The sequence below is a fragment of the Urtica dioica genome, chromosome 5 (assembly GCF_054948205.1).
Source record: "Urtica dioica subsp. dioica isolate 48M chromosome 5, U.dioica_male_clone48M_v1_H2, whole genome shotgun sequence".
In the NCBI taxonomy this organism is placed as follows: domain Eukaryota; kingdom Viridiplantae; phylum Streptophyta; class Magnoliopsida; order Rosales; family Urticaceae; genus Urtica; species Urtica dioica.
Window position 1 is genome coordinate 37,509,248 of NC_142760.1, and position 7,336 is coordinate 37,516,583.

Below are 7,336 nucleotides of genomic sequence, written 5' to 3' on the forward strand. Positions count from 1 at the left end.
GAATTTATAGATTAGGCGAGATGCGGAATTCTCGAAGACGCGTGGTGAAGACTTTGTCTGCCTCGTGACGCGTCGCCTAATTGTTTGAACGAGCGCTGGTTCAAGTTGTCTTCTATATGGTATCTGTGGCGAGGCTCGCGTGTTGACTACGACTTCGTCAGGAGATGGTTGGCGTCGTTTGACGAGATCAGATAACATTAACTGGGCCGAGCCCAGATAGCTTGTTGGGTTGAAGTGCGCGGAGAAAGATTTCTCGCAGTTATTGGGCTTTGCGAGGCCCAATAAATAATTCATTTAAAGGGTAGTTTTTAACCCCCAAAATCAGCCCCAAGTATATTCAATATTTGTAAAAATATTAAAAATACTTTAGGCGGGGATAAAACATTTAATTTGTTGAGATTTTGGCGGGGTTCGAAATATTTTCACAATCAGACTTATTATTATTGTTATTTTTTGGATGGCCCGTTTGTTTTGGGCATTATTACTATTATTTTTGAACAATTAAGGTCTGGATGGCCTTTATTCTGGTGAGTCACACAGTGATTGATCGTTCTTGTCTTCATTCTGGTGAGCTCGCATTGTCCTTATCATTTGGACGTCGTGCTCGATTCGATATTACAAACTCGACATTGTGGAAAAGAGAGAAATGAGTTTCTCCAGTAGGTCATCGCGGGCTTGTTCAATATGCCCAGAGTACGCCAGGCATCTCATCGGCCCATCGTCCTTTCTTGTCATTTAGTCTTTTCTTGATACTATTAACTATAGTTTTGGTTCCTGTTTCAACATGTCCATTTCCTTGAGGATATCTGGGAATAGACATTCTTAGTTCGACGTTATTGTTAAAGCATAATTGTGTGAATTTTTTTAAGATGAACTACGCCCCGTTGTCCGCTACGATTTCTCGTGGCGTGCCGTGGCGACAGATAATATTTTGCCATACAAAATCTGTGACGTCGATATCTTTTATTAGAACGAAAGCGCATGCCTCAATCAATTTGGAGAAATAATATGTCAGGATCAGGAGGAACCTTAGTCCGCCGGGTTCGGCGGGCATAGGTCCTAAGATGTCCATGGACCACTTCATAAACGGGTATATGTGGCTGCTACAGAGGAAAGTTCTTCCGCGGGCTACTTGATGTTCGGGACATGTCGTTGGCACTGCTCACATTTCTTCGCATGTGCTTCACAGTCGGCGAGCTAGGTGAGCTAAAAGTAACATTGTCTTTAATTTTGATGGCAATGGAGCTTCTTCTTGCATGGCTTCCGTACTCCCCTTCGTGTACATCGGTAAAGATCTTTTCAGGCTCCGCTGTTCCGATGCAACGAAGGTAAGGGCCCGTGAAGCTTCTTTTGAACAGGACTTCGTCGATTATACAAAACTTCACGCTTCTTAGGACAAGCTTCCGCCTGGCCTGCTTGTCGCTTGGGACTTCGCCAGTAGAGATGTACTTGAAGATCTCATCTCTCCAATCCCCCCTTCTATAATCATTACTGCGTTAACAGTGATTGCTATAGAAGGATGTTTTATTGTTTCTACTGGGATTATTCGCTTAAGGTTCAGGTCTGAAGTGGATGTTAGGGCTGCTAATGCGTCTGCCGAGGTGTTCTCACCCCGCGAAATATGTGTCAGTTCGAAGGCGTCGAACTGAGTGGTTAGGCTCTTAACAACCTTCAAATAAGCATCCATTTGGTCATCCCTTGCTTCGTATTCGCTGGATAATTGGTTTGCGACGAGCTGGGAATCACAGAATGCATAGACGCGCTTCGCTCCAACTGCCTTAACCAACTGCAGTCTAGATTTCAATGCCTCGTACTCGGCTTTGTTGTTCGAGGCAGCGAAGTCGAGCCTAAAGGACTGTTCGATTATTTCCGCGGAAGGGGGGGGGGAGGTTAAATGAATTCCTAGCACGGCTCCTTGTTAAGATGAAGCACCGTCCACTATTAAGTTCCAAGTCCCATCGATTTTTGTGACACCGAGGTCTTCCCTAGGGAGTTCGACCAAGAAATCGGCCAAGACTTGTGATTCGACACACGTTCTTGTCCGATACTCGATGTCGTTCTCGCTAAGTTCTACTGCCCACTTCGTTAATCTTATGGATTGGTTAGGGCTGTGGATAAAACTTCGGAGTGGTTAAGTCGTCATGACTACCACTGTATGAGATTGGAAATATGGCCTTAATTTTCGAGCCGCCGAGATTACTTCCAATGCCAATTTCTCCATGGCGGGGTATCTTGTTTCGGCATCTACCAGTGATCTACTCATGTAGAAGATAGGTCACTGCTCTTCGCCGTCTTCTCTGACTAAGACTCCGCTTATTAGTGTGTGTGACATGGCTACATAGAGGTAGAGAGGTTCGCCTTCCATGGGTTTCGTTAGGATAGACGGACTGGCCAGGTAATTTTTGAGTTCTTTGAATACATGTTCGCATTCTTCATTCCATTCAGATTTCTTATTTTCTTTAAGAAGTTTGTAGAATGAAAGGCATTTATCCGTCGACCTAGATTAAGTGATTAAGTACAGTTATTCGACCAGCTAACCTTTGGACCTCACATCTATTTCTAGGGGATGACATGTCTCGCAAGGCGTGTAGTAGGTCCAGATTGACTTCAATTTCTTTTTTTGTCACCATGTAACCAAGGAATTTACCGGATGACACCCCGAACGAGCATTTCGTTGGGTTCAGTTTCATTTTATATGTATTCAGTATATTGAAGCATTCCTCCTAGTGCCCTACATGGTCATTTTCCCTTAGAGACTTCACCAACATGTCGTCGATGTAAACCTCCATGGTTTTTCCTATCTTTTCCGAAAACATCTCGTTCACCAGCCATTGATAGGTTACTCCAGCGTTTTTTAGTCCGAAGGGCATTACATTGTAACAATAAGTCTAACGGTCGGTTATGAATGCAGTCTTTTCTTGGTCGTCATGGTGCATTAGGATCTGGTTATATCATGAAAATGCGTCCATGAATGATAGCATTTTATATCCAGCAGTTGCCTCGACGAGCTGATCGATGTAAGGTAAGGGGAAGTTGTCCTTCGGACAGACCTTGTTGAGTCGGTGAAGTCAATCCAAACTCTTAACTTTCCATTCTTTTTTTTGGTGACGACGGTGTTGGCCAGCTAATCCGGATATTTAACCTCGCGGATCGACCATGCGCCTAACAATTTTTTGACTTTGTCATTTATGGTTTTAGCTTGACCAGGGCCGAGCTTTCGTCTTTTTTGTTTTACGGGTTTGAAACTAGGATCGACATTGAGTTGATGGAACGCGATGTCGATACTAATCTCAGGCATATCTTCGGTTCTCTATGCGAAAGTCAATTTGTTTCTTTTCAGGAAACAAATTAACCGTCTTCGAAGATTCCCTTTAAGCTCTGCTTCTATCCCGACACGTCTGTCAAGGTCAGACCCGTCGAGCTGAATTTGAACCGTCATTTCAATCCCGGGAGAGTCTTGTTCATCGAGGTTTTCGACTTTGTTAGACTCCGCAGAATCTGATTCTTTTACCGGTTCGATGTTCAATAACTGCTATTGTTCACCTTCGGATTCCTTCTTTCTAAGCTTGGGCTCATTATGGAACAGTTTCTTGCTGCCTTCTGGCTTCCTCTGACTTGTCCAATCCCATCCAGGATAGGGAAGCGGATGCATTGATAAAGGGACGAAGGCACGGCCCTTATTGCATGTATCCATGGTCTGACACGTAGGATGTTGTAAGGAGAAAGGTAGTCCAGGACTGCAAATTTTACGAGCCTGTTTATGCCCGAAGCTTTCACCCACAATGGGATAATTCCCATGGATGGGGTGGTTACTGCGTTGAATCCAGTCAGCTCTATCATGCCTTGCTCGATGGCTGACTCGTCGATTTTCATCCTATTGAGGGTATCTCTGAAAATGAGGTCGGCCGATCTTCTTGGATTGATAAGGATTCTGGCGACCCCGCAGTTTGATACGTCAAGGGTTACCATGAGTGCGTCGTCGTGTGGTTCTACGTCGCCGACCATCTTGTTATCTGAGAAAATGATTGGAATATTACTCCTCGGGTTGATATCGCTTGTCTCAGTATCGGTGCTTTGTTGGTAGGTTTTGATCGAATTGATTGAGTCATTGTAGAAAATTGATCCACCAATGACGCAGTCTACACGATGCTTGGTTTAGGATGGGGGAGAGCTCGGCTCTCCGTCTCCATTCGGCCTAAACCGTTTCGGAAGGGTTGCCTCTCCCGTAGGAGTTAAAGTCTTTCTTCTTGGGAAGAGGTCAAAAGTTGACGTCTTTCAACTCGGCGCTGGCATGTTTTTCTGCCCGAATCTTCCGCATGTTCTTGCAATTGATCGTTGCGTGGCCATTTTCTTTGTGAAAGTCATAGTATGCGTCGGGGTCTCATGTCCATTTCTTTCCTCGAGATCCTGCCTCCATTGATTCATCGCTAACTGATAGCGAGAACCCTGGAGTCGCGCTAACCCTGGAGTCGCGCTCTGCTTTTTGGCATGGGTTCCTGTGGTATCCTGGGAATTTCCTCTTCTTGGGTTATTCCCCCCATTTCCTTGCCGAATCCAGGTCTTAGCATGGTTTTTTTGAGGTCTCTGGGTAGTGGTGTGCTTTTTAGCCAGCGAGCTGTTTTCCTCCTCCGCCTTGGCGAAGCTAGAAGCTCAGTGTATCGCGTCTTCGATGGTCAGGGGACGGTTGACAGTCATTTCTAAACGAAATTTAGAATCATGCCAAAGTCCGTTTTCAGCGCGGTCAAAGCCGAATTATTATCGATGTTTGGTATCTTAGCCAGCCCTTCTTTAAAGTGGACCATGAAGTCCTTCAAGGACTCAGAGTCCGTGTGTTGGACTCCACATAGATCAGCCATAGTGGACTCGTCCTCGACAAACATTGAGTAATGTTTAAGGAAAGCTGTAGATAGCTGTGTGAAGTTATCAATGGAATCAGCCTCCAGCCTCGAGAACCACTCTAGGGCGGAGCCGTAGTGGCTCTCAGTGTGGCAATACCTCGCCTCTCGTTCAAAGTTCCACAGCTAAGCTTGCCCTATCGCGATCCTGAAGGACATTATGTAAGCCTTCGGATTCGAAGTTCCATGATAGAGAGGTAAGTGAACTTTTCCCGCATCTCCAATGAAGACTTCAGTGATTTTTCTTGTAAATGGAGTTCGTCCTATTTCTGCGACGAGGCGGTCTATGGAATTTCGAATGGATTGCTTGAAACTAACTATGCGGCAATCGACTGCTTGTACCTTTCAAACTCATTCGTCTCAGGTTCAGTCTGAAAAGGCTGAAACCCACCACGGTACTGAGTTGTCACGGTTTGCTCGGCATGCTCCGTGTTCATCATGGGTGACCCAAATGGTTGACAAACTGGGAAGCTTGACTGGTTTGCGACAGTGTTTTCACCTACGTCGCCCATCACAGGTTCGGATGAGGGTCTGCCCGGGGGAGGCGAAGGTAGGACATCCGAACCGATTTTGGTGGCGGAAGTGGAAGCGATGTTCGTCTAAGGAGCTATCCCCGATTTGGAGATCGGGTAATTGTCAGACGAAGTAACTGAGATTCCGTCAAAATTCAGGCGGGTGCCCGGAGCCATAGCTGGGTTAGTCTGGGTGGCCGAAGTCACGTTCTAGACTGAACCCTGCTCAGTGATCCCCGATGTCCCAGCTCAAAAGCCTGGAATAGATGGAGGAGGGGTCACGATATGGTGAATACGGGAATAGAGGGTTTCATACCTCCGATCCTCCATGCTTCGCATGTTTCCAGCATGTCTAGGATCGCCTGAGATCGCGCCAGAGCCTCGATCACAGCAGGGGAGCGATCGTCAGAATTTGACATATTGCTGATTTTTTTTATATCGAGTTTTACTTGTTTCCTTTTGAGGTTCGTCTTTTGACTTTTCCCATAGACGGTGCCAAATTGTTGATGTCAGAAATTGAACTCTCAACAATCACGAAGAAAACTATATATATATCAAAGTATTTATTCGATTTATATTTAATGGGATCTCAAAAGACGTCGTACATGAAACATAATTAAACGTAAAAATAACGAAAAGAAAAGAAGAGAAATACTGCATCGAATGAACTTTTATTTCGAGCGAGGTCGCTAAGCGAGAAGGTCCTCAGCGAACTAAGGATTACAACTTGAACGCAATTTGCGGAACGAGAAATACAAAGTTGTACGCGTAAGGAAAAATTTTCCTTATTCTCTTGTGAATGAGAGAATTTATAGACTAGGCGAGATGCGGAATTCACAAACACGCGTGGTGAAGACTTCGTCTGCCTCGTGACACGTCGCCTAATTGTTTGAACGAGCGCTGGTTGAATTTGTCTCCTATCCGGTATCTGTGGCGAGGCTCGCGTGTTGACTACGACTTCGTCAGAAGATGGTTGGCGTGGATTTGACGAGATCAGATAACATTACTTGGGCTGAGCCCAAATAGCTTGTTGGGTTGAAGTGCGCGGAGAGAGATTTCTCGTAGTTATTGGGCTTCGCGAGGCCCAATAAATAATTCATTTAAAGGGTGGTTTTTTACCCCCCACAACTATTATCTTCTAAACAAATTTTAATAAGCATATTTAATTTCTGTAAATTGTGGCTAGTCAAACTGTTAGTTACTTTGATGTGAAAATGTAATGTTCCCAAACTCAAGGGTGATAACTTTTAGGTCTGGAAGGAGAGTTATCCTTCAATTAGGATGAATGGATATTGATTATGTCATCAGGAAGCCTGAACCACCTGCAATTACTAAGGTGAGTACCCCTAATCACGTTGATATTTATAAAAAGTTTGAGCGATCTAATCGCATGTGCGTTATGTTCATAAAGACCAAAGTATATGCTGGGATTAGGGGTTCTATTGAGCAATATGACAATGTTCACCTCTTAATGAAAGAAATAGACAAACGATTTGTAACTTCAGATAAGGTTTTGTCAAGTACCCTTATCATGCAATTCTCATCCATGAAGCTTACTGGGATATGAGGTGTGCATGATCATATCATGCGCATGAGGGATATTGCGACTCAATTAAAGAATTTGGAAGTTGATATGTCAAAAACCTTTCTGGTTCACTTCATTTTGTGTTCTCTGCCCATCAATATGGCTCTTTTAATATTTAGTATAACACACATAAGGATAAATGGTCAATTAATGAACTTCTGACCATGTGTGTTCAAGAAGAGGAAAGGCTAGGTATGGACGAGGGTGAGAAAGTGAATCTGATCTTCTCCGAAAGGAAGAAGAAAGATCGTGCGAAAGAAAAAGGCAAGATCCCTGTCAAACCAAATAGTAAGAAAGAGTCAAAGTGTTTCTTTTGCAAGAAGAAAGGATACATGAAGAAAAAG